The sequence below is a fragment of the Dromaius novaehollandiae genome, chromosome 2, assembly GCF_036370855.1.
Source record: "Dromaius novaehollandiae isolate bDroNov1 chromosome 2, bDroNov1.hap1, whole genome shotgun sequence".
In the NCBI taxonomy this organism is placed as follows: domain Eukaryota; kingdom Metazoa; phylum Chordata; class Aves; order Casuariiformes; family Dromaiidae; genus Dromaius; species Dromaius novaehollandiae.
Window position 1 is genome coordinate 36177927 of NC_088099.1, and position 26098 is coordinate 36204024.

The window sequence follows — 26098 nt, forward strand, 5'->3', positions numbered from 1 at the left end:
ACCCAGTCGCCTTCTTCTCCCCTGTGGAGCCATTGAAACTGAAGGAGGGGAAGTAAATAGTTCTTCTTTCTTGGTATGTTAAAGGAATAAGGAGACATTCAGATTTTTTTCCCTCTCCTTCTGCCATTACCTCTTTCTCTCATGTTCTCCTTCCTCCCCTCCCTCTTTCTGCCTTTAATTGGAGCTGCAGGGGAAGAAGGATGGGAAAATTCATTAAATTTCAATCCAAAGCAAAAATTAAAGAACACAGGAACTGAAAACATTCTGTTTCTCACTACATAAACAAAATATGGTTGCAGTAAGTCAGAACGGCAGGTAAGGTGCTCACATGCAGATGATTCATCCTACCTAAAGGCAGCTTAACATAAAGGTGGATTATGCACTAGTCATCTTGGACAGCTGCCCCTTGAATGCATGCATCCATATTAATTCATAGTGTGAGAAGAAAATTTTATCTATTTGGATTCTGGCAAGGTAGCGAGTTCACTGACATAACTTTGTAACTTTTGCTTTGTCCATATTATTAACTGCTTAACTGTAATGGCACAAAATGACAGTGTTTAGTCTTTACATTTTACTCAGCTGTTATGACTCATACTAGAATATGTCAAGGAGTTGTATTACTTAACACAAGATGCATATTCAAAGACCCTATTTTGGGCAGAATGGAAAAGTTTTGTCAGCAAAGTGCAAAGTTAATTGGTGTCCATTTAGAGAAACAAGAAATAAATAGTATTATTATTATAATGTGAGTTTATTAGTATAACCTTGGAATGTCTCTGATGATTGTACATAATTATTTGCTCCCTTCACTCTGGGGCTAAACTCTGCAAACATTCCCACACTACTGTTTGACAAGGCATAAATGTGGCACCCACAAGTCAGAGATACAAACTGTTACCTTTGCGGTTTCAAGCTGTAGTAAAGCCAAGGCTTGCTGTTGTCTTGCTGATACATTAAATGCTAAGCTGATGAGAAGAAACTGTTACTTCATCTATCTTGGTGACTGAATGCCCTTGCTTCCCTTAGATCTTGTTTATTCGTGAGTATTCAGAGATGTTCCTTGGTGTGGGCTGTGTACAGCTGTGTAGCGGGAAGGCCAGGGCAGCAGTTTTGTCTCCTTGGAGTTCGCCCCCTGTCCATTTACTTCATTAAACGTTGTCTTTGTGCTTAAGGCAATATTGTTAGTTCAGGCCAGTCTGTTCCAAGCAAAAGTGCAAAAACTCTTAATGGGAAGAACAAGCCCAAAGAACCAGCTGTGCAAGAGGCAAGAGAGAAAAAGAATGACAAGAGCCCCCATGGGAAACATGGGATCACAGGATGGGATCAAAAAAGAGGGACAAGTATTTGGAAATTGGGGGGGTGGGGGGGGGGTGGCAAAACCAACTTCCTAAAATAGGAGACTACAGATGACAGGAAAATATGAATTCCTTTGTTAGTATGTAACATATTTGTCGGGCAGTTTCATTCTTCGGTAGTGAGACATGGCTGATTACCAGTTAGCAATTTTAGCAGTTTGTTTCACTTTAAACTTTCAGTTTCCCCATTAGAATCATTAGCAGATCTTGTAGCCCTGAAGACTGGATATTTACTCATCATCCTTCATCTGAGATTCACTTAATTCTATTTCCAGCTTTTGGGGGAGATTTAAATGCACAGATAAAATAGACAACTTCTGGAGTATTTAGTGGAGGCCTAAGGGCTTGGTATTTGAAAAAAGTTAGGAGTGGTCCAAGAGTATCAGGCAGGCAAGGAATTAAAATAACTTGGAAATGCATTAAAACTGAGTATTTGCCTCCAAAGTTCAAAAGCAGCTTATAAGTATACAGAAGTATTTGGCCACTTCTGATGCAGGGTATTGAGGAAGTACTGGTCTCCTGGCTAAACTGAAGGATAGCAATTGTCCTGCTGTTTCTCTGGCGTGTTATGAGCATGCCAAAACTATTTAAAGAGAATATTAGATTTAAAAAAAAATAAGAAGAAAGTGGACCTATTGCAAGGCAGAGCTGTTTCCTCCAATTATTCCCCTTGGCCTGCTGAGCTGAGGCATATGACTGTGCTATGGTGGGGAACTGTGCTCCTGGAAGAGAGAAGGTATCTACCACAGACCAGGTGACAAGTTGGCCCCTCTCAAGTGTGAGAAAAGGCAAAGGCAGGCAGTGGACCATGTCTCAAAAGCAACCTCAAACTATGCCTAATGGAGTGAGGAAAGACAAGGATACCTGTAGTGTGTCTTCCTGGCATGGTGAGGAGCAGGTGGTACCTGCAGCTCTTAAATATTCTGTGCTAGAGTTGGAAGTGTGGCCATTGCTGCCTCACATAAAGTTTAGTGGTGGGTGACTATTACTGCAAACTACAGGAAGTGGAGTAGAGATCTTGGGTAATGTGGAGCGTAAAGGAAGCACAAAATTTGTGAACGAAATCCAGTTCCCACTGCACTGTGCAAACTCACAAAACCTTCACAACATGAGTTTCGTCTGAACCATTTCTGTCCCTTGATGTCTTTATTACCACCACTTTTCACACTGGCCCACATGATGGTGGGTAGGAGGATTCCTCATGTGGGACAAGAGATGACTGTGACCTTTTCCAGGCTGGGCATCGCCCTAGGCTGTGCATTGGCGCTCGAGCGAAGTAAGGTGGAGACCAGATTGGGTAGGCTGGGGGCCTTGCTCATGTGCATGGTCCCACCTTGCTCATGTGGGCTGCTGCTTGGAGGGGATGTGCAGGAAGCTTTTGGGACTGCTGAGCTGCCAAGCCCTGTCTTTGCACAGCCTGTCCCTGCTGAGGGCCTTCAGTCCAGTTGGACATGCACTGGGGCTGACCTTCCAACCATATAATTTGTGCACCAGAGGTCTTTACTTGTATATGACAAGCCTAATCCAAGCAACACAGTGTGGGGAATAATTTAGCTACTTACCAGTTCTCTCCTACCATATTTAGCATGTCAGTATGTTCTAATGATGTTATATTCAGCATATGGACTACTATTACGGTATTTTTATATTCCTTTCCTGAATTAACTGTCTGGGCTGGATTCTGATCTTGGTTATAAGGAGCTATTCTGGATTTGTGTGGTGTAAATGAAAGTGAAACCCAGCTGAGAGGCAGGATTAACATTATGCTTAACAGAAAAGATAAGTGACTTTTTTTTTTTTAACCCATAGAGAGGCCACAACTTGCTCAGCTATGGAATCACAATAAATTGGTATGATTAGTATTGAGGAAAATGGTATTTTTGTTGTTACCAAAAAAACCCCCCTACAAAACTTACTATGAAAATCGCAACCACTGTTATTTTGATGCAGACAAAAACAATGCCAAATCAACATCAGCAAGTAGAGAAAAAGAATGAAATGCATGTTCAGAAAACAGAGTAATAGAATTGAAAGTTTATGCAACTAATAAAAGTGTGACTCATCTGTACTCATTCCACTACAATCTGCAGGCTGATCTTCCAGAAATCCTTTCTACAATTAGTATGTACAGCGTGTTTATCAGTTCAGGTCTGTTCACAAGCTTAAAACTTAAGAGCAGGCAGCTAGCACACAGAGAATTTTATTCTTTCATCTCACTAGATGTGTTGTGTGTGAAAAGGATGACTACTCATATCAAATAGTCGATAAATGGCCTGTAAGGATTTCTGGCCTGCGACTTCAGCCAGATATTGGCAAAAGACTTACCTGTGTGTACAGAAAGTGTCAGCTCTATTTATTGCGTATTTGCTGACTGATTGCACCACACAGGATAAATGGCATAGCCTGGAGAGGGCTGAGCATCGCTGGGCTACAGCTTGTTCAGCAGTTCTACGTCTGCTTCCTTCTTTCGTCAGCGGATCTTGGCGTCCTGGTGTGCTTCTTCCATGGTGCTCTGCAGCCATTGGCAGGGAATATATCGATAGTTCAGAGCTACCTTTTTTCTCTTATCCTACTGTCTACAAAGACAAGCAGCTAGTATGTGTCTGCTCCCCCCAACTCCTCCTAAGCTGCAGGTCACTCACCCTTTTTCAGGCCTATACCATAAACATTGTTGGAATGCTTAAATGTATTATTTTACTTAGTATTATTTAACATCATTATGCAATTATGTTAGCCATAGAATACTGTTTTATTTGGACAGCACTAACTAGTACTCTATGTAATACAGCTGATAGCTAATAAAATCCTTCTACATCATCTACAGATATTTACAAGGCAAAGATAACAAGATGTTTGATATGTTAGCCAAGCATGTTACCCAAGTGAACCAGGCTGCTGCTCTTCAGTTGTGTCTCACTGTGACACTGCTCTAAACTGGTTCTTTGCTTTGATAAGCTTCTGTTAATATTGTAAATCTATTCTTTAACAGCAGTGACTCCTAAGATATTACAGGTGTGAATGCATGTATTGGTGGTGCTTGGCACTGCTGTTGCCCGTTCATTTTAATGCCTACCACACTTGCCAGTTCTATTTACATTCAACACTTTGAATAACTAAACCATAAAGTGCTACAGTGCAAAAGAAAGTGTTCATGCTTTTAACTCAGTGCTTCTAGAACACTTCTGTTGCTCTAAGGCAACCATGGATACAAAGGTTTGCTTTGTTGGGAACAAATGTGAAACATCACAGGGTAGAAGATGTTCGTTTACCTTACTCAGATTTTAACAAAAGGATAACAAAGTCATTGGTCCCAAAGATCAGTTCATCAAAAGTATGGTTAAGCCCTTGGCCCATGCAAGTTTTTTGTTCTAATGTAAACTGGACAAAGCAAGTGATCATTTTTTATGAGCAAAACTGTTTTGAAGTAGTGAAGCTTCTAGGTTTCTCCTCCTCTAGAAGGAGTAAAAGCCGTGCATCAGTGGAGTGGAGTGATGCTGCCCAGTGCTTCCCCTCTGGGAACAGCGATACACAGTGATGGAACTGGAATCTGGCAAAACTCACTGATTTAGGTCATTGTCCCATGGTATCCTTATCCACGCGGTCAATGATGTCGTTTGTTTACTTACTTAATGTTGGCCTTTTTGCAATGAGAACACATCAAATAATTATTTAATTTTGGATGCGTTTTAAGTGCTATTTTGTTTCTTTCAGTGCAAGCATAAGGGGAAAAAAAATTAGCCTTCTTTGATATGTACTCTTTATGGTATGAATAAAGCCTGCCAAAACCATTAGTACAATGGATTAGGCATACTCGTGATATTTGGCTCTGGCCAGATCAGGAATTCTGATCTGTGAATAGCTGGAGGGATAAAATCAGTAAATGTGGAAGCTTCAAACAGACTTCATTGACATTAATTTCTTAATTTCCTCTGTTAGAAGATTATGTGGCTTGAAAGGGTGGGAAATGCTGGGAAACCTTATGAAAACAGAGCCAAAATAAATAAATAAATCCAGTCCAACTGGCTTAAGAGTTGGTGGGTAAAATACACCTGCTGTGTGGATACCTTATCTAGACCTCATCAATATTTCATATGAGCCTTCATAGAATTACTGCATGCTTAAAAAACAAACAAACAAACAAAAAGACCCTTCATGAATCATTTACATAAAATAGATGATAATAATAGAGAATGGAGAGAGAACTGGCCCAACAATTTCACTTGCAGAACACAGCAGGCCAATTACTGATCTATTGAAAGGTGACTTTTCCTGCTGCTGTAGAGTACTTGTTTTCCCACCAACAAAATTCAGCCAGTGCTCAGCAAGCAGCAAAATGAAGCCACCAGGAGGGTTTGAAATGTAAGTCAAAGTGCAGCTGAAAGTGCTATACTATGTGTCACCTGTAAAGATCTGGAGAAATGTCTTTTTTTTTTTTTTTTTAATGGTATCTCTGCATCAGGCCCATTTCAGTTGTTCCTAAGAAAGGAGTAATTCTGTGAAGAAACTAGCTAAATATAAATAGTCTTCTCTCTCCTTTTCTTGACTGCATTGGCTTGAAATTTCATGGCAAATATATTTTGATAAAATATGCCAGCAGCAATCTGATAAATCATGGTGGGGTTTGTTGTTGTTGTTTGGGGTTTTTTTTTCATTTCAAAACACGTAACTTTCCAGTCTGACTGACTTCACTTTCTATTTGAGTTCATTCCAGTTGGTAGAATTTCACAAAATAAATATCAAATATCTAGCTTTTTGTACCAAAATCGCATGTGGTTTTTGACACTGATTAGCCCTGATAAAACTGTGAACCTGAATTTTAACCTGGATTTAAGCCAAATTTGTTTATCTTTAAAATCTTTCTAGTAATTGAGCAAATTTTGACACTCTATCTCATCACATCCTTATTGGAAAGCTGATGAAGTGTGGACTAGATGAGCAGAGTGAGCTGGATTGAAAACTGGCTGAATGGCAGAGCTCAGAGGGTTGTGATCAGTGGCACAAAGTCTAGTTGGAGGCCAGTAACTAGCAGTGTCCCCCAGGGGTCAGTAGTGGGTCCAGTATTGTTCAGCTTATGCATCCATGACCTGCATGATGGGGCAGAACGCACCCTCAGCAAGTTTGCTGATGGTCCAAAACTGGGACAAGTGGCTGATACACCAGGGCTGAGCTGCCATTCAGCAGGGCCTCAACAGTCTGGAGAAATGGGCAGAGAGGAAGCTCATGAAGTTCAATAAAGGGAAGTGCTGAGTCCTGCACACAGGGAGGAATAACCCCATGCACCAGTACAGGCTCGTGGCCAACCTGCTAGAGAGCAGCTTTGGGGTCCTGGTGGACAGCAAGTTGATCATGAACCAGCAATGTACCTCTGTGGCCAAGAAGGCCAATGGTATCCTGGGCTGCATTAGGAAGAGCATTGCCAGCAGGTTGAGGGAGGCGATCCTCTCCCTCTCCTCAGCCCCGATGAGGCCATGTCTGGAGTGCTGTGTCCAGTGCTGCACTCCCCAGCACAAGAGATGCATAAAGCTATTGAAGTGAGTCCAGAAAAGGGTACTAAGACGATTCAGGGACTAGAGCATCTCTCATATGAGAAAAGGCTGAGAGAGATTGTTTAGCCTAGAGACGAAAAGACTGAGGGGGGATCTTATCTATGTGTATAAATATCTCAAAGGAGGCTGTAAAGAAGATGGAGCCAGACAGTGCTCAGTGGTGCCCAGTGATATGATGAGAGGCAATGGGCACAAACTGAAACACAGGAAATTCCATCTGAATCTAAGAAAACCCTTTTTTTTTTTTTTTTTTTTTTTTTTTTACTGTGAGGGTGATTGAGCACTAGAACAGGTTGCCCAGAGAGGTTGTGGAGCCTGCATCCTTGGAGACATTCAACAAAAGTCATCTGGACATGGTCCTGCGCAACATGCTCTCAGTGACCTGCCTGAGCAGGACACTGGACTAGATGATCTCCAGAGGTCCCTTCCAATCTCAACCGTTCTGTGATTCTGTGGATGGGCTGTTGTGGAGACCTCCCTGAAGAGATGTCTGCATGACATGAGAGCTCCTACTCTCCTTCCAGCCCATGCAAGAAGATCAAATGTCTGAACTTGTGTAATCTGTGTGGCTTTGGGAAATGTTATTCTGTTGAGTCACTACAGCAACTAATTACCTTAATATTTTGCTACTGAGTTTGTCTTAACCTGGTATTTCTGTTACTTCTTTCACCAAAATGGTCTTATTGATGATGCAGCAGAACAGGTTGATCTGTGCAATAGTGAATGGTATGGAGAACAATCCCTGAAGATAGGCTGGTTAAAGCAGGCTGCATTTAACCAGTCTGAAGTGCAGTATATGAAAGAAGTTTTCAGACTGCGATCTGTATGCTACTTCTGTAATGCAGTGCAAGCATATCTGGGTCATCAAAACAGTGATGTTTCCTGTAAAGTTTAGAAACTGGTTAGATACCTTAAAATGTTTTAGGAGCCCTCTAACACTCCTCCTCATTTCTCATTGCAGAAACTCTGCTGGAGATGTGATGTATATAGGTAGCCAAGAACATCCCTTGGGGTCATAGCCCTAGTCTGCTTACTTGGGAGCCCTCAAAAGCTGGAATGCCTGGGCTGTGGGAAGGGCCACAGTGTGAAGGGCAATAGGCTATCTGAGTTGTGACTGTGAGTTAAAGGTTACCAACTTGCCCCTTCTCTGCTTAGGGCAACAGATATCCCATGCCCAGTTTCACAAGTCTTTTCTTCGGCTCTTTGTCCCACCTGCACCCCTTTTTTTTCTCTATGTCCTTCCCATGGTAGGAGCAGCTCAACCTTTGTCAGGTTCCAACCCCTTATTCCAGGAGGCAAAATCTAGTCTTGCCTACTTTGCTGAGAAGTCCTGAGATAACCCTGTCTATAGCCAGGCCTCATGTGATTTTGCGGAGCTAGAGAATGTATTACAGACCTCACTGTGGGTTCTCCATATTTCTGATGCTTATTTGACAGCAAATACTCTGTGTTTCCTATTAGCTAAAGAAAAGTCTAGAGCTTTTCCCTGAATATTTTTAGAGGCATTTCTATTAATCTCTTGACGCTTTTCCTTGTATGGGTTCCTTTGGAGTTATTTCTTGAGCGTAAATGATGAAGTCTGTGGGAGACATTGCAATTGGAAAGGAAGTGAACAGAACTGGACTCTGTAAAGACCTGAGGAGAACAAAGTTTTGCGTCTGCAAGTTAGAAGACTAGTCAATTATTTTAAATCTTACTCTCAGGAAGAAAATGAAATAAACACAGTTACACAAATGGCAATAGGAATGTAAGCAGTGACTGCACTGTTAAAGCCTGGAATTGTTTTCAGTCATTTGTTGCATTATTATTGCATCAAAATTGTTCTAACTTTCTAGTGCTGCCTGTCTGTGGAAGTGTAACCCAATAGCATCTGGTCCCTTGCTGTGTATAGTCAGTGATTGCTTTATACACCGTTATTTCCTTGAACAAATATTCAGCTGTGGTCCACAAATTATTTAAAAACTAACCAAAATAATGGAGACCTTTCTCATAATCATTCTTGCATCACAGCTGACTTTTCTTTAGTCTGTCGTAACAGAATATCTACTGCATGCACAACAGAGTCTTGCTTCATGTTCCTGCTAATAATTTTTTGTCTAGATAGGAGGGGGGCAGGAAGAATAGTCTAAGTTTCCTGGGAAACTGAGCAGCTTTCTTAGGGAAACTGATATCAATACTGAAACTGGCATGGGCAGAGGATTGCAACCAAGATATTTTGTGTGGATTGTTCTTCTCTTAATTTGCTGTGATAGGATCTCACCTGGAGCAGAGCGCAAAGCTTACAGTCATGGGCAGTGCTGTCACTACCCTCCTGTACCTTTCTTTGCCCCACTTTTCTTTCTTCCCTCCCTTTCTTGTTTGTTTGGATTGTAACTTGTTTGAGGTAAGGACTGTGTTCATGCAGAGTCTAGCCCACTGGGATCTCAAACTTGACAGGAGACTCTAGAGGCTATTATAATAATAATTTTCTTCATTTATTCAGTTTCCTTTAAATTTTTTATTTTACCTTCATTTGCAAAGTCCTTAGAGAATTAAAGCCAGAAAGCTGAACCAGAACTTTTTTCCATTTGGATTTCACTGTGTTTGAATTTGTTCTGGCTCAGCTCCCATGCAGGCCAGTCGTGGGTTGTTAACTATTTCAGTAACTCCAACCAGTTTAAACCTGCTTGCACTGGAAAATGGAACATTTGAGATTGGAAAGCACCCAGTGGTAGTGCCTCATCCACATTTTGCCCCTTCTCCTCCCCTTCGGAGCCAGGCCCGTCTCCCGCTCCCGGCACGAGAGTCCTCACCACGAGCGGATGCCAAGGGGGACCCCAAGCAGCACAGAGCATCCCTGGGGGTGGCGCAGAGGTGAGTGCTGCATGGTTATAGAGAGTATAATGATACCTATATAGGATATAACACAGCTTTGCAGACCTGCAAAGGTACAGGTAGTCCTGGTGCTCAACAAGCTCCTGTGTGGGGGTGTCAGCATTAGTTGAGCTGTTATTCTGGTTAGCAGAAGTACTTACAGGAAGTTTAACAAGAAGTTAAAAACAATGGTTTCAATGAGTTTTTGATTAGGTTTAGGTTTTACTCGATTCCCATTTTGCAGTCCCACTAGCGAAGCAGAAAGAGTGCTTTCTGACGCTGGGTATTAGCAAACAGCACCACTCTGGCAGCATGTCCCCAAGGGGAGAGTTGAATTTGAAGCCTGGGAAGAGTTGAATTTGAAGCCTGATGAGAGTGTTTGTACATTGTCATGGCTTCATGTGCCAGGGAAGCTCTGGCACTCTGCAGTCTGTCTGCTCCACGTTCCCCAGATTGCTTTGATGCTGCCAGCCCTTGTCATGGCTTTGAAATAGGGTAAGCTCTTGGATCTTCTCGGTTCTGCAGCTTGGGCTGGCGAGCCCAGCATATCCATTAGCTTTATTAAACACCATTTAGTTTGAGACGAGGTTTTAACCCTTCACAGTGAGCCTCAGGCCTGTGGCACAATGGGCAGCCAGACAAGTGAGCCTTTCAGCAGTAAACAAGATCATCCTCATCTCTGTGGTACAGGGTATGCAGTGGGAGAGCCATGAGTGAGTTAGCAGCATGCAGCACATCTCAGTTCCTGAGCTGTTTTTTGAAAGATGCAATGTCCTTGATATTGACAGTTTTCAGATTGCCTAAGAAAATGCATTTCCTTGGACTTGCTGTCGACCTTTTTAAGGAACCTGGGGTCTTTTAGGTCCCTTGCAGATGTCCCTACAGAGAAGCTAATCCATTGCTGGGGGAGGTCCCTCTGGTTTCAGCCTCAGTAACAAGCCTCTGGTAATAGACCACTACTTTTTAGCAATATCTTTGTCAATTCCTGTCATTCTCAGGTACATGAAAAAAGAAATTTAATTAATTGTCCTTTAGCTTTTAACCATCAGTTCAAGCACCTTCGATTAGTAGAGATGTTGACTCTTGTTTAGCAGAATGAACCCCAAAGGTGATGCACTTGGTTTTATTAGGTACTTTACACAGACCTCTTAGAAGTAGTCTGTGGACCTCCAGAGTCCATTGAACTCAAGTTCAATGAAAAGCAACTGCTTTTATCACGATACAGAAAAGTACGGGAACTGGGGCCTAAGACATGACTGTATAAATATTATATTCTTATATTCCCTGTATAGCTAGTAAATTTTTGTGCAAGCTGGTCTTGACTGGAGAAAGTGATTTTAAGTCTGAAGTCTATTTACAATGTAGTGGCATTAATGTGTTCAGACTAATGAGTGGTGCTCCAAATCTTTTGTGCAAGGTGCTGCATATTGTACTTCTGTCACTTGTCAGCCTTATCAGATCTGGATTGAGTTGTAAGCCATAGCTCATGAGCTGGGGACATATTTTCAACTGAATGAAGCCTATTAAAAAAAAAAAAAAAAAACTCAGTCTTTCTGTTATTGTGAGCTCTGAAAATAAAAGTTCACTTTTGAACACCAACTGGAACACTCTGTGATACTCCACATTAAATTCCCATCCAGAAAAAAATGTTAGCAGAAGCTCCAATGAGCATAAATTTAAATGCAGGACCTATTTCCCTGGTTTTAAAGCAAATGCATGTTGTTTTGGTTCAGATTAAAGGAATTCTTCCTCTGACACTCATACAGCATATTTTGTGGTGAGCTGGAAACATGAGCAAGGAACAGCGGCTTCAGCGTAGATGAAATAAATGGTAGGAAATGTTGAAAACGAAAAGGTTATGCTGTTGAAAAACAGTAAGTCTGACATGTTTATTAACATCTGGATGCTGTTTATGAAGAAATGTAATGATGGCTGATGGGAGATTGGAAGGAAAAGAAACTAGAAAGGCATTGAATTTCTCATGTCCGTCTTTGTGCAGACTGAAACAGCACTTGACTGAACTGGGGGGCCTTTTACAATATTTGAAGTAGGGACAGCACGACTGTGAAAATGAATAATAGTGAAAAAAGGTAAGATGACTCTGAGCTGCTTCTCCACTTTTAAAGTGAGATGGAACATATTACTTAGCAAAACAATATACTAAAAATTATTCAGTCTGTCTCATGGGAAGAAAACGCCCATTCCTTTCAAAGGCTGCTTGGGACCCAGGGCTCTATTTCAGCCTGTGAGTCAATGTTTTGTTTTGTTTCCTACTTACTGAAAAAAGTAGTGATTCTTTTTAAAAACAGAAAACAATCTGGATAGTAAGAAGTGAGGTCATTACAAGCAGAACTGTTGTTGATACTCCTCCCGGCCAAAGCTCGGGAGCAAGGTGAGATGCCAGCAGGGTATACACATTCAGCACTTCTGTGCAAAAAACGGAAGAGAAGAAAGCTTGACAACATTAAATCATCAGGGAGCATCTTGTGTCGGCTACTGTCTGCTTCTCTACAAAAGAAAGTCCGAAAACCTTTCAACCTCTAGAATTGTTGGGCTTTTTGCTAACCAAGGAGTCAGTCACATCATAAACATTACGGGAAAAGAAGAGATCACAAAGGACTGGGTCTGACGACATGTAATTCTGCGTATCTACATAGTAACAAAAGGAGAGCTTATAAAGCTGGACTTTGGAAAAGTATTTAACATGCCTTTACTCCAAGCCCCTCAACCAGCAAAACTATGTGAACATATAATTATTCTGTCTAACCACAGTCTGAAAGCATTCTATTTCAAGCGTGTTAACTAATATGTTTTTATGCTGGTCACCTCCTCTTATTATTTAGAAATACTTTCAGTTGATGGGTGGAGTCCTGGCCCTACTGAAATCAATGACAAACTCCATGCATTTCAGAAGGGCCAGGATTTTACTCAGTATACTTTTGCGATGCAGAGTAGACTGTGATGCCGAACTTAATAGGGCTGGTGTTCCTTGAATCAGCCATACATATTTTATTTTTCATTTTTGCCAAGGAATCATCACCAATTTAAAATAAGAATGCAATGTTCATAAAGAACATTGTAGGGAAAAACATGAATTATAAAAGCAAAATCTGAAAGGTTCCCATATGCCAATTATCCACAAGAGTCTCCTTTATTTATGACTGTAGCTTAGACCAGTGGTTTTTAACTGTTTCCTTCCCTGAACCACTTCTACCATCTGTACTGGAGGTACAGGATACAATAGTGGTAACCTTGACATCTGCCTACAATCTCAAGGTTGCAAAGGCCTGTTTTGGTAGACAAAATCTGAAGAAATGGAAAATATTTTTCCAGCTTAGAACAAAATGGCTTTCTTCTATGTAACATGATGCATTGGTTCTGCTTCTAAAAATGCAGGTTTGTGCCTAAAATGATGATTTAAAGGGCAGCTCTGAAAAGAATCATCACTTTCGAGATGCATGCCTACAAGCAACAACTTTGCTTACAAAATATGGTTGCAGATTTTGGTTGCTATTATGAGCGGGTCTAGATATGGCTTATTGCTGAGAAAGAAGCATTTCATCCAGCAGGTTTTCACTTGATAAACTGTGTGGCATTATATAGGAGAGGGAGGAAAGAAATTGTTCCTTCTGAGAGATGCTTTAACTCTGCAGGTTTGTTTTGCTCTAAGCACAGCAATCTTTTCCCCTTTTCTGCATTTCCTCTTCCTTAAGTAGACCATACTGATCACCTGTGAAGAGTCTCTGTTCTTGTCCTTTGTAGTTTCCTTTCTCTTCCTAGTCACAGTCCTTACAGGATAGGAATAAAATGCTTGACAAACAGAATGAGGTACCATAGAAGCAAAAATAGCAACCTTGCTTCCTAACGCATGATACACAATCATTTGGCTATTGCCTACCCTCTTCCATTTCTCTCTCCTTTTGGATTTAAGACATATAGTTGTTATTTAGATAATTTATATCGACTGTTTCACTATAGAGTGGGTGCAGCTTGTTTGTTTGTATGCACAGCATGATTCATTTGGCGCTTTATGAGGTTTTGGTACGTTCCTTGTGCATATAGCCCCATGAATTATGTCCCTGTAGGAATGCTGTCTATTTTTACCTCTGCACAGTAGACAGTGTGACTCTCTGGGAGGCTGCTGAGATAAAGAGCCTTATCAAAGAAAGGTCATGCGCTATTTCTATTAACTTTGCTGATGTAATTGAGAAAAGGTTCTAGCCTCATAAACTGAGGATGGGACCAGAGCTGGGATGACTTAATCCTGCCCCTGGGAGTAATTCCTCTGATGGCGCTGCAAAGATTCACAGGGCCAGACCCATTAAAGTGTTTTGGTACCTAATGTCCACCAAACTCAAAATAAATTAAATTGGAAAGCATGTAAGTGCCTGAATCCTTTTGTGTATCTGGGTTTGTGTATCTGTGCCTGTGTCTGCTTGCTCAGTGAGGGGTATAATACTCAGTATTATGAGAGAATCAAACTATACATGCAGGCTTTTTTAAAAGGGCATTTTAAAGATAAAATTGCTTGCAGTGCCAGATATTGGTGTTAACAATTAACTCTGCTCTTTTGTTTACTGAAAACTACCTAAAAATTCAACAACTTGACCTCTTTGGAGATGGTGAAATGCAAGCATAAATCATCTGGAAATAGGCAGAAAAAGGTGAGTCTCTAGGCTCCAGGTTTGCTTTCTCTCACTCAAGCAAAGTTTACTTTAGATCTTTTCTTTAAATACATATTTGTGTACATTTATTTGGGAATCCGCTTTTCAGCTTAGAAACTGTGCGACTGAATGTTACAGAATACACATTGCTTTCACAGAAGTTTGCGGGAAGAATCCCTTGAAAAATGGTTGATAGAGCACAAACTTGTTGCCAAATAGTAATGTTTGATGATTCAGAAACTGCCATCTGTTATATAGAATCTTAACTTGAGCTCTGCATATTGAAATAGGCCCTGAAACATCTGCAGTTTTCCCCTTGACATTTGGGCTAAAGCATCCACCTAGCTGGAATCTCCTACCCTGTCCTCAACCCTACCTCTACAAAAATGTACTTATCACTTTTTTTTTTTTTAATCAATCATTGCTTACTGACAACCATATCTACTCTCATGAATATCTCTGATTCCATTCTCTGAGCCTAAGGCTTTGGTCCAACCACAATAGCCCAGTATTTCTATGATGTTTCCAAGGTGAAGAGTTATGTTCTTAAAGACTCCTGAAATCATGTAGTGCCAGGGAAGTAGGAGTTGTACCACCTGTGTGGATAATATCTGGAGCTCCGTATGTTCCTGCTCAAATTGTGGGGTTTGTCACGTGATCCAGTCCTTGGTGGCCCTCTGGAGTCACCACAGCGGCACCATGCACATCCCATGCTGGTGTGGTCTGGGCAAGCAGCCGGGCAGCTTTCTCAGGAGTTGCTGTTCACTCCCTTGATATTGGCTGTATGCTCTGTGCCTCACTCTCTGGACACACCGCTGGAGATTGCGCATACCCCTGAAAACGTGCTGCACAAACTGCACAGGATGTGAAGCATTTTGGATGCTTGCTGCTCACTTGGTAAGGCTGGCTCACCTTCTCTTCATCAATCCGACTGCAAACTCTTTGTGCTCCTCGTAGTCAGTGTGAGGCCTGGTCTCTCTTAATCTGCCCACCCTCCTTGCTGCTTGCCACTTTGTGCAGCACAGAAGTAACTCTAATCTCGGCATCAAAGAAACTTTGAAGGTGCAAAACAGGCTATTGCATTAAAGTGCGCAGTGTTTTGGTAGCACTGTTGCTCACATTGCTCTGTTCTAGTGTGAAGAAAAAGCCTCCAGAACTAGCTCCTGTGTTTAAGTATCTTCCAGGCTGAGATAAATCATAGACACCTACCAAATGGTCAGCATGGTTTGACTTTCATCCCAGATTTTTCTTCTTTTGGGGAGAGGGGTTGGTGGGAAGAAGGTGGAAAGCAGGGAACAAAGCTTGGAAGATCAAAATAGCATAAGACCTGAAAGAACCTAGCTACAAAACAGAGATGTAAATGGAGGATGTGCTTATGCATGTGTTTGTGAAAGCATGATATACTCTGTAGTCTTTTCATATAAGTAGTTACAGAGGAACATTGGAGGAAGTGACAGATATATAGTATTGATGCTTGGGCTTATTTTTATGCACTGCAAATGAAGTTCAAGGAACTGAGAGACAATTCCAAATCACAGGTCAGCCTCAGGGAAGGCCTTTCCGTTTGTTTATTCTGTAGTTGTTCCAGTAAGTATAAAGACATCATAGTCCAGGAAAATGTCCTGATGCATTTGTGTGATATGTTACTGGCTAAGGATAGGAATAATCTGCAGTAACACACTAGTTTTAGCCAAAAATTGACCTCGTCTAAATTTTACCACAAGACTCAAGTATCTTACCAGAAGAGTGGCTCTGCATAAATCTCTTTAGTAACAGAGAAGAGAGTTTGCATCTGATGAGAAGGAGAAATAAGATCCCTATAGAGGAATAAATTCCATCTGGATATAGACTGTCTTGTGGACAAGAGCAATGTCTTCTCTAAAACAACTTTACATGACACTGTACTCAGACATGAGTGTTTCTACTATTCATTGAACAAAAGGACACATTGTTTAACTCATGTGAACACTTTTTCACATTTTGTATTCACAGCAAGATTTGAATTCGTAAAGATGATTGTGACTCACGGATTAGTTAAACATGCCTGAGAAGCTTTCATCTCTGTGTCACCAGTGAAAATTCAGATATATGATCCCTCTCTCATTTTCTCTCCCTTATTTGCTGGTGGCTTGTATCCAGTGTGGGCACTGTGGGAGGCAGATGTTTAAGGAGTTGGGGCTAGTTTCCTTTGAAAGCATAGGTAGAGGGGAAAAATGGAGGAAGAAGACTAAAGCTGGGAACAGAGCCACAGAGTTGTGGAGAGCTGAGGTTTTGCTGTGGGTTCTGGGGCAACCATGGGAAAGTACTGAAACATAGGCCCAGCCTATGCTTAAAAGTTTTGCTGGCCTAGCAGTGTCAGCGAGGAGCAAGAGCCTTCTGCTGATGTGGCAATAGCAGTAAAGCCCCAGTGCAAATGCTGGCCAAAAAAATCCATTTGCTACTATAGCATAGTGTATTTTGCTTGTGGACTAGATACAAACCACAAAGATAGAAGAACTTTCTTGGCCACTCTTAACTGTGCCTACCCTAGGAGGAGTTGCTAGTACGGCTATAGCTTTTAAACCAAAAAAAGGCCATAGACCAAGCATTATAGGTATGTCCTGTCTCATTTATGTGAAGGGTTTATGGATTATGGATTAATATATGGATTAATTTATGCTGAGCCAGCCCTGGATTAGTCCAAGGTCTTTGCCTCAGCGTTTAGTCTGAAGGAGTAGAACCATTTGAGTGTAAAATACAGCACCTAGCGCTACCAGAGGGGTAAGAAGTGGCAGATAGGACTTCAAGATTTTCAGGAGGCTCTAGGAATTAGTGACCAAGAGGAAAACTAGAAACTGCAGTAAAAATTAGACTAAGTGGACACATAAATAAATAACGTATAATAGGAAAGAGTCATCATTGCTTCTGCTGATGATCTCATTCCTCACAAATTTATTAGTGTTTTTCTACAGTAGTTACTAGCATGTGAAAAAAGTTAATACAGCCTATCCAGATTTCCAAAACAGTTATTGACAAACACTTGGAGAGAAGGAAAACTACTGAGTGATAAGATGGTCCTTATGAGTCTGTAACTGGCTAAAAAGCAGGAGACAAAGGGTTGGATTCAGTGGCCTAAAAATAGGCACAGAGTGCCATCTGGGATGCTCTGCAATATCCAAGACATCTGTATGAAGCTGACAGATGTGACCTGGGATTTAAGAGAAACATGTGCTCATTGGCACCAGGCAGGCTATGCTGTGTGCAAAATGTGCTGAGATACTTTTAACTGCACAGTGAATCTCACTCGAAGTGTAGGAATATATTCGTAGGGAAGGGGATCATTGGAATCTCCTAGAGATCGATATTTGCAAACCTGAATGGTTCATGGTGATCTGGAAAAGGGAGACAGAGAATGATGAAAGAAACTCTCAGGGGAAAAATAGCTTACTTTGAAATGGTGGTGAAAGATTTCATTTTATAAGTAAGTAGGTGATAAAATGCCATCTGACACTTACTGTGGATAAAAGCAAAGTAGTACACTTTGGAAAACAGCCTTAATTTTGCATATACAGTGGTAGGTTCTGAACTAGTTATTAGTAATCACAAAAGATCTTGGAGTCATTTTGGACAGTTCTGTGAAAATATCGGTTGAGTGCTTAGTGATAGCTGAAGAGGCAAACAGTTTTAGGCACTCTTAGAAAAAGAACAGAAGTTAAAAAACAGGAAACATTGTTATGCCACTGCATAAGTCAATGGAGTACCCACTTCATGAATCCTCTGTTGTCAAAAAGGATGACTAAAGCAGAAAATAAACAAAGAAGATAGAGATGGTCAAGGACATAAATGGCTTCCTTGTCACATGACTAGATTACAGCTCTTCAGCGTGGAAAAGAAGTGACTTGGAGGGAGGAATATGACAGAGATCTATCAAATAAGGAGTAGCAGAGATGGTAAACAGGGAACAGTTATTCACTATTTCCTCTAATTCTTCTGTCATGTGATGCTAAATGAAATAAAAGGTTCAAAAGAAATAGGCAGAGGAATTTTCTTCCCTGGTTAATCACTGGCAACCTTGGCCACAGAGTGCTCAGAGTGCTGTGGGGGACAAAACTTTACCCAGGTTCAAAAGCAGCCAGACAAGTTCATAGGAAGAAGAAAATGCCATTGGCAGCTAGCAAACACGGACATACTCCTCTGGCTGGAGGAGTCCCTAAGGCACTGAGTGCTCGGAGCGTGTTCTGGCAAAGCATCGCTGTGTGCTTGGCCTATTTGTATGGCCTGACTTAGACATTGCTTACTGGCTACAGTTGGAGAAACGATACTGAGCCGGACAGACCTTACTCTGAACTCGTATAGCTATTCTTATCTTTTTAACCTATTGCTTTTCCCCTGTTAGGGAAGTGCCTGTTGGGTTCAACTGCCCTGCTTTGGGCACAGGTGGTGATAACTTGCTGCATCTGGATGTGAAGTAAGCTGAAATCAGCAGTGTCCCCATTTCCCATTATACAAACATGGTCACATTATAAAGTACTGTTATAAAGCTGCTGTCTTCACATTCTTTAGTGATCCTCAGACAATGCTTTAGCTACCTGTGTTTTATCTCAGCATGCAACTGAGCTTGGCAATATGAAGTGAAGAAAAAGGAACAATATATTTCAGAGGAAAACAAAGTAGACTTCATCTGGAGTTCTCTTAAACCAGCTGAGAGAAATACTCCCTGATTATAAAAAAAGAAAGGGAAGGGTGGATTAAAAACAATGCCATGGGGCTTTTTTGTATTTTGTTGGTTTTCTGCAATGTCGTAAGCCCCGTAACGTTACCTTGTTATCTGCTATTAACTTCAAACATTAGACTGTCAAATAATTTTTCTCACTTTGTGTTTCTGAATCCTCCAACTCTTCATGGTTTCTGGTGCCCTTGGGATATGGCATGTAGCTCTCCAGCTTCTAACTTGCTGGAAAACAAGCTGGTAATTATTAATGCACTTCAAAATAAAATTCTAGTTTGCATAGGTTTGGATAATTACCACGGTTTTAATCTTTTTCAAACAGTAAACATATTGCAGATCCTAAATGCCCAAGGAAAACGTAACAGCTAAGATGCAGATAAGATGTTATCAGAAAACTAACGGTTTCTTCATACAGGCATTAACTGGACTACCTAACTGGTGAAGATCCCAAGGAGAGGTGTTAACAAAATGCTTGCTATTATCGCTTGGTTTCCTCTCTCTTCTATAAATAGGCAATGTGCAAAACCGTCAGTCAGGAAGTGGCCCTACATCTAGCAAATTTCCGTGGACGTAAATGACAACAACCCCCAAACCGTCCTCTCTGGATTATTATTTTCCAAGTGTGGGTAATTTTCAGGAGTTAAGAATAATTTATTTGTGGAAGTTAAAATCCATATTAAAGTAGTCATCACATAGCCCACAAGTAAGTGCAAAGTCGAGTTAAAATGCTTTGGTCTTTTCACAGATCTGCCGTATTTCTGTTGATCCTGGACAGTGGTGGTGGAAGGCTGCTGTGGCAGAGATTCAATGGGAGAGTGACTTGAGGGGTCCTCAGTACCTGAGTTCAGAGCCCACCTGAGTTCAGTTTACTCCAGAAGTAAACATAGACCTGTTCCTTCCTTGGGGCCGTATGAGGGCTGGAGCCTGTTATTTTGGGACCATATTATCCATATGGTTTGGGGGAACTTCTGCTTTTCTCCCATTCCTTTTAATGCACTTAAAGTAGAAGAGAGGGGAACTCTCACAGGACTGGCTTCTTTGAAAAGCAAAAACCTTCTGTTTATCTTTAGTTTACTGCCTAAGGATATAGGCAACCCCCCAAAGCTATGAGTTCACTTGGTTAAAAAGAAGCTATTTTATAGGAGTACTCAAGTTTAAGTCAATCATATCAAGAACAGCTGGGGATTTGGGGCCAGACTCATGTTATTGGTGTCACAGATTCATAAATGCCACAATAGAGCTGATCATTTCCTATTTTCCCCTCTGCTTTCCAGAGCAACGAAGCAAATTTCTTGAGAATCTGGACCCTAGGCTTCTCAACTTGATGGCCTTGGAAAAGATGTGAACTAACTATCCTCTTTATGTCTGTCATGGATGGGAGAAGAAAGGTTGGAAAATGCAGCAGAAATAAAGTATTTGCTCTGCTGAAGATGGAAAATGTAAGCATGGACAATCAAAATGCTATTTTTTTACTTGACTGCTGTGGTTAGATTGGCACTGCTCACCAGAGGAGGTGCATACTAAATAGCTTCACAGTGGATGCTCTTGGTGGATGCCAAGGTGGACGGAGATGATACCTAGCTGATCCTAGCAGGTGTGGAGTTTGAGTCACAGCTGCGTTTCACTGTGAACACCACATCTGGTTCTAATGAAGGCTTTATATTTTCTTCCCCACTTTCTTTTGCTCTATAGTTTCCCAGAGCAAGGGACATCTTTACCTTTCCTTCTTTTAAAACAGTGGTGGAAACCGCGCATCTGACACACCAAGCTTCTTCTTCAGCATTTGTCCCAGCCCTGGCCTGTCCCTTTCCTATGGCTGGAGGCATCCAGCCCTGAGGACACTCTGGCCTCTTCTTCTTGGGCTGGTGAAAGTCAGTCCAGGCAGTTTCGTTAAGGTTGTATTTCAGTTTTTTCTCTCCTCAAAGTGCTTTAGGGACACTGGGTGATCCATCTGTCCTGAATTTGCTTTAGTACTCACAAGTCAAAATTTCCTGCAGGAAGAAACTCAGACAAGATGTTCCCAATTTCATCCCTGGTATTTCCAAGATACATCTACTAAGGTTCTGGCATGTTATGATATCCTGTATTTCAGCTTCAGCATGGATAAAACATTCTTCTTTATAGGGGAAGTCCAAGCATCTGTTGTTGAGGGAAGATAGCAACTTGACAGGTCATACTACATGGGCGCAGGTCATCTGTAAGTCTTTGTATTGAGTCTGGATATGGCAGTTTTTCATTAACTTTTTTATTTCCCAGAAAGTTCATAGAGGAGGGCTCAAACTTACTTTTCTTCTGTCCCAAAGGCTCCTAATAGCTTATGGTTCTGGCCTTCATCTTGTATTTTTCTCCTGTTGACCCTTCTGCCCCTCCCCAGTTTGGGCAGTGAGAGAAAGTTATTGGTTCACCGTGCCATTATAGCCCTGCACTCTTTTGTGATTCTGTAGCAACTGCAATTCTTATAGAGGATGTAGAAATTTTCTGTCCAATCTTTTTGATAAATACATGTCACTTAATTTTTCTACTCATTCCCTTGTTGCTGCCTACTTAGTTGTCAGTTCTACCCTGGGAAGAAATGGAAAACTTGCAGAGGCAGAAGAAAGAGCCCACTCATTAGTGCTGACATTTAGAAACTGGAGGTGGATAACATAATTCTCCTCAGCTTTGAGGGAAGCAGCTTATGCTGTCCCCACTCCCCACTGTCCCCAACCTCTTGCTCCTGTCCCTGCCCTGTGCACCATCACCGCTCCTCAGTTCTACCATTGTAGTATTAAAAAATAACTCTTTTTCTTGATGCTTTATTTCTGAAAGAGATAGTAGATAAAGAGGTTGTATCCATGCTCACAGGCCAAATAAAAAGAGTGCCAAGACAAACAAGCTCAAGTGTATAGATCCTGTGGTGCACTACAAGGTAGCAAACTGCTTTGTCTGCCCAGGATTCCATGAGCTCCCTTGAGCTAATGAGGGCGCATCATGCTAAAACCTGTCCATACATGTGTATCCTTGATGATCCCTGGTTAAATGGCACACAGTAACTGCATGTAACCAGAGACAACCTGTTATAAAATGAAAATGGGAAGTGGCTGGAGTCAGGCTGACATCAGTGATCTTGGTAGGATGTAGAAAAGGAACAATGTATGGTGAGGATGATATCTGTCACTTCAGATGCAGGTATGTGGGTGTTGCTCTGTACCCATGCTCACAGGCTGAGGTTATTATTGGTAATCGTATGTCACCAGTGACTAGGATAGTTTTTTCTGCCTACGTCTTCTGACTATTTCTTTCTAATGAAGATCTGTCTGTGGTGACATATGCTGTTATTACTTGGCCTACTCCACCTGGCCAGCTCTGTTTTACGGGTGTAGAGGAGGGTAAAAGGAGAAACTGAGGGTCAGCAAAATCTACTTCATATTATGAATCAGAAGATTTATTCTGCAGAGAGGCAGACAAAAAATTAGGGCTTAGGTTTTGAGTTCACACGATAGGAGTCCTCTTTTTCCAGGGAAGTTAACATTGAACTTGATATAATTTTATGACAAAATATACTGAAAACCTGAAAAAAAAGGTCTTTGACCTGGCAAACTGACAACTTGCATCCCATGGGAGCCAGAGTTCAAGGGAACAGGGGTTGCAAGTTCAGGCAAAAATTGTGAATTTCAGGGTATTTGGTGAGACTGCCTTTGCGCTACTTGTAGTTTACTAGTAACTCCAGTCTTGGGGTGAGTTACGTAATCTTTTTATATCCTTGTATTTGCTGGTATTACAAAAGTGCCCTATACCTGAAGATGGGTTACATTCCTGGAGTGCTTACAGATTCTCCTCTTGGATGGTGCTGCCTCAGGCAATAAACATCAAAGCAGGATCTCTGTGTACAGCCATTTGGCACAATTTGGTTGGCTATAGGAAGGTTACACATTCATATATAGCACTCTTCCAGGCATTTTTGGAAAAGTCTTCACAGAATATTTTCAGTCAGGTTTTGCTCTGAAAGCTGCTGCAAAGAACTGACTTTCACAGATTTATGCTGCTTTGAGTCATCTGTCTGTTTAAATATCACATCCAGTGAAATGCTGTAAACAAGTGAGCAAACAACTGCATAACTATGGTTCCCAGGAGAAAATGATTTGTTAGAAGGGAAAAGTGCTTGTTTGGTCACAGCTGAATTACTAATATTCCTATAAATTGCTTCTTTAGGCTTGTGTAACATGTTTGGGAATGTGGCAATAAGAGTTGTTGAAATGGAGAACAGACTTAGAGGAGTAGAAATGGAAGGAAGCCAAGCCAAAATACACAGCGAGCCTTTTCCAGAGACAGGTCAGCAATGATCCAAGTGTATTCCCACAAAATGGAAGTTCAGACGGGAACCGTAAGCAATGGAAAATATTACATGCTGAACTTTTGTTAGGAACCTCAGTCACTCCGAGTTCACTGCAGAAAAAATATTCCTAGAGTTTAAAGCCCCTTTTTCTTTTCTTTTTCCTCTTTCTTCTCCTCTGTTTACAAATTTTAGGGTTAGGTAGGCTAAAACTAGGAGAAAAGATTAGCTGGTTTCTAACATAAGAGATTTTAACAACAAAAGTACTTCAGAGCTTTTCATTCATAGCGATTGTCAGAATAAAACTTTTGTTCCTCCTGAGGAGGAAGGCAGTTCAAAGGAGAAAAGTTTTGAGAAGTCCATTTCCATTTGGCTTTTATCTTTTGTTTTAGGCTTAAAAATTACTGACTGACTCACTTCTTTCTCCTGTCTTTGCAGATACAGACATGGTCCCACTCTAACTACAGCTGCCCAAGCAGGGGCAGGTACCACCTCCATAGGTGACAGTAGGGGCACCCACCAGGTGTGATTTCACCATTGGTTCTCAGCTGAAATTTTCACTGAGCAGCATCATGTAAACAGTAAGACAGTCCAGGGGTAGCTCAGCCTGGCTGTTTCCGAGTGCACTTAGCCTGGTGCTTGCTGTTTCCATTTCAGACCTGGAGAGGGGCATGCATACCCGGAAAGCTCTCCCATTGCATCAGACTGGCCTTGTAAAAGCTATTGCAGTTTTTGTCTCTTCTTATTATATCTTGCCTGCTTGAGGTGGGCTACCTCTTGTCAGCCAGCCAACCATGTGGTGTAGTGTGATAGATCTTCTAGCAGGAGGTGGGATGATTTTGTTTGTTTTATTTGTGTATATATTGCTGTATGTTACCTTTATTTTGAGTGCTGTAGTACCAAAGTGGTGACACATTATCCCAGCTAGGGGATCACTCACAGATCACTCACAGAATTGTTCCTATGCTTGTATAGTCCCCAAAGCTGTTTTTAGTGGGTTATTCCCTGTGAAGAAGACTTTGTGATGTTTACTGATATTTGGCTTCTCTTTCATTGTAGAGCTGTTTTTTGCTGTGTGCATATCTGGTACCTGTGCCTTGTTATCCCATCACAGACTAGGTGTGAACTGTGTTTTCTTCTGTTTGGCAGCAGAGAGAGGCCATTAGGGAAGATCAGAGAACGGTCTGGCCTACAGCTCTAACGCTACAAAGAGAGGAGACAACCTGGTATCACTAACAGCATCAAACTTCTGGCACTGATTATGCTCCTAAGTCAGGAACTAGACTCCTTAACATTATTAATGGAGTGAGACAGAGATGCTTTCTCTATTGAGAAGGTGATTTATAGCAGAAGTGTTATTTAGGTATACTGACACCCTATGGAGGTACCTCTGTCTCTCCCTCTCATACATATACAGAGAAGGTCAAAGATTTATGGTAGGTATCAGAAGTTAAGTCATGAATATCTACCTCTGTCTCAGCTTCTCCTCCAGTTTGGGTCACAAAAGAATTTTATTCAGGCTATATTTGGCTAAAATGAAGGAGATACTGGAAAGAAGAAAGGCTTTGCAGAAGAGGGGGAAATCCTGCATCATGCTCATTTGTGGGGTTTTATTACTGCTCTTCTTGTGAAAGCAAACTGGACACCTCTGTGGCTTGTGCCTGCTTGTTATCTCCCAAAAGGAAATAAGTCCAGAAACCTTCTCCCCTTTCCCTTCATCTGTGGCTGGTCAGTTTGCCCCTTTCTGTTTCCTAACCCTGGTGATCAGTTCTTGTGTTGGCTCAGCCAGACCACTGCATGCTGTGCACTTGTCAGAGTACCTCCAGGCTGGAAGTTTTTGTGCCTACTTTATATTGATATTAAAATAAAAGTGGGAGGAAAACCTCTCCCTAAGACTGATCCTAATGATTCTAGAAATTCAGCCGATTTGAAACTTGAGACTCTGAAATTCTCTTTGTAGGTGGGTCCTACGGTGGTGGTCAGCTGTATTAGTGCTCTGTACTCACTTCTGCTGCCACAGGAAATCTGAGATCAGACTCAGTCTCCTACTTCATAAGGATCCAAATGTCTGTGTTCGACAGCTTCTAATGACATCCCTTTCCCATGCATGCCGTCAACCAAACCTCCTGCCAGGAAGAATAATTGTCGGTTCTTGGTTTCGAAGAACTGGCTAAGGACCATGCAGAAGACCATAAGCCAGTCTCAGCGGCAGACTGCGAAATTCACCCTGCCAAGGAGTTAACTAAGCCCAGGCACTACCCACCCTGCCTGTTTTGATTATTGTACAAGTCTTCTTTAGGTGGGCTTTTTCTGGATAGAATTAGGATTCTGTTGCTTGGTGGCTTGGGTGGCTAGTCAGTGTGTGCTAAGGACATGCAAACTGTGACCTGCTGCAGGGTCAGCTCTTTCTCGGCTGCAGCTGTAAGGATCTTGTTTTTAACCTCGATAGAGAGCTTCTCCCAGCAGTGGTAATTCAGCTTTTTACTGGTGTAGCTGGTTTACAGTTACTGTGTTCCATGCCTTCCAGGCTATGACTTTTTTTCATTATTCCTTAAAATTTGTTCTGTTCCTGCTTTTAAGTGCCATACTGCTAGTATTCAGTATGTGACATGCCCAGCACGATAAGAGGTGCATTTTCCTGAAATTACATAATCAGA

At 41.5% G+C, this 26098-nt stretch overlaps 1 long non-coding RNA gene across 1 annotated transcript in view; it reads left to right on the top strand.

Moving 5' to 3' along the window:
• Positions 1-26098, top strand: part of LOC112985305 (uncharacterized) — a 49395-nt gene that overhangs the window by 12639 nt on the left and 10658 nt on the right. The window contains exon 2 of the long non-coding RNA XR_003259723.2: positions 20404-20568. This is a non-coding gene — a long non-coding RNA (uncharacterized LOC112985305). The remainder of the gene's footprint in view (positions 1-20403; positions 20569-26098) is intronic.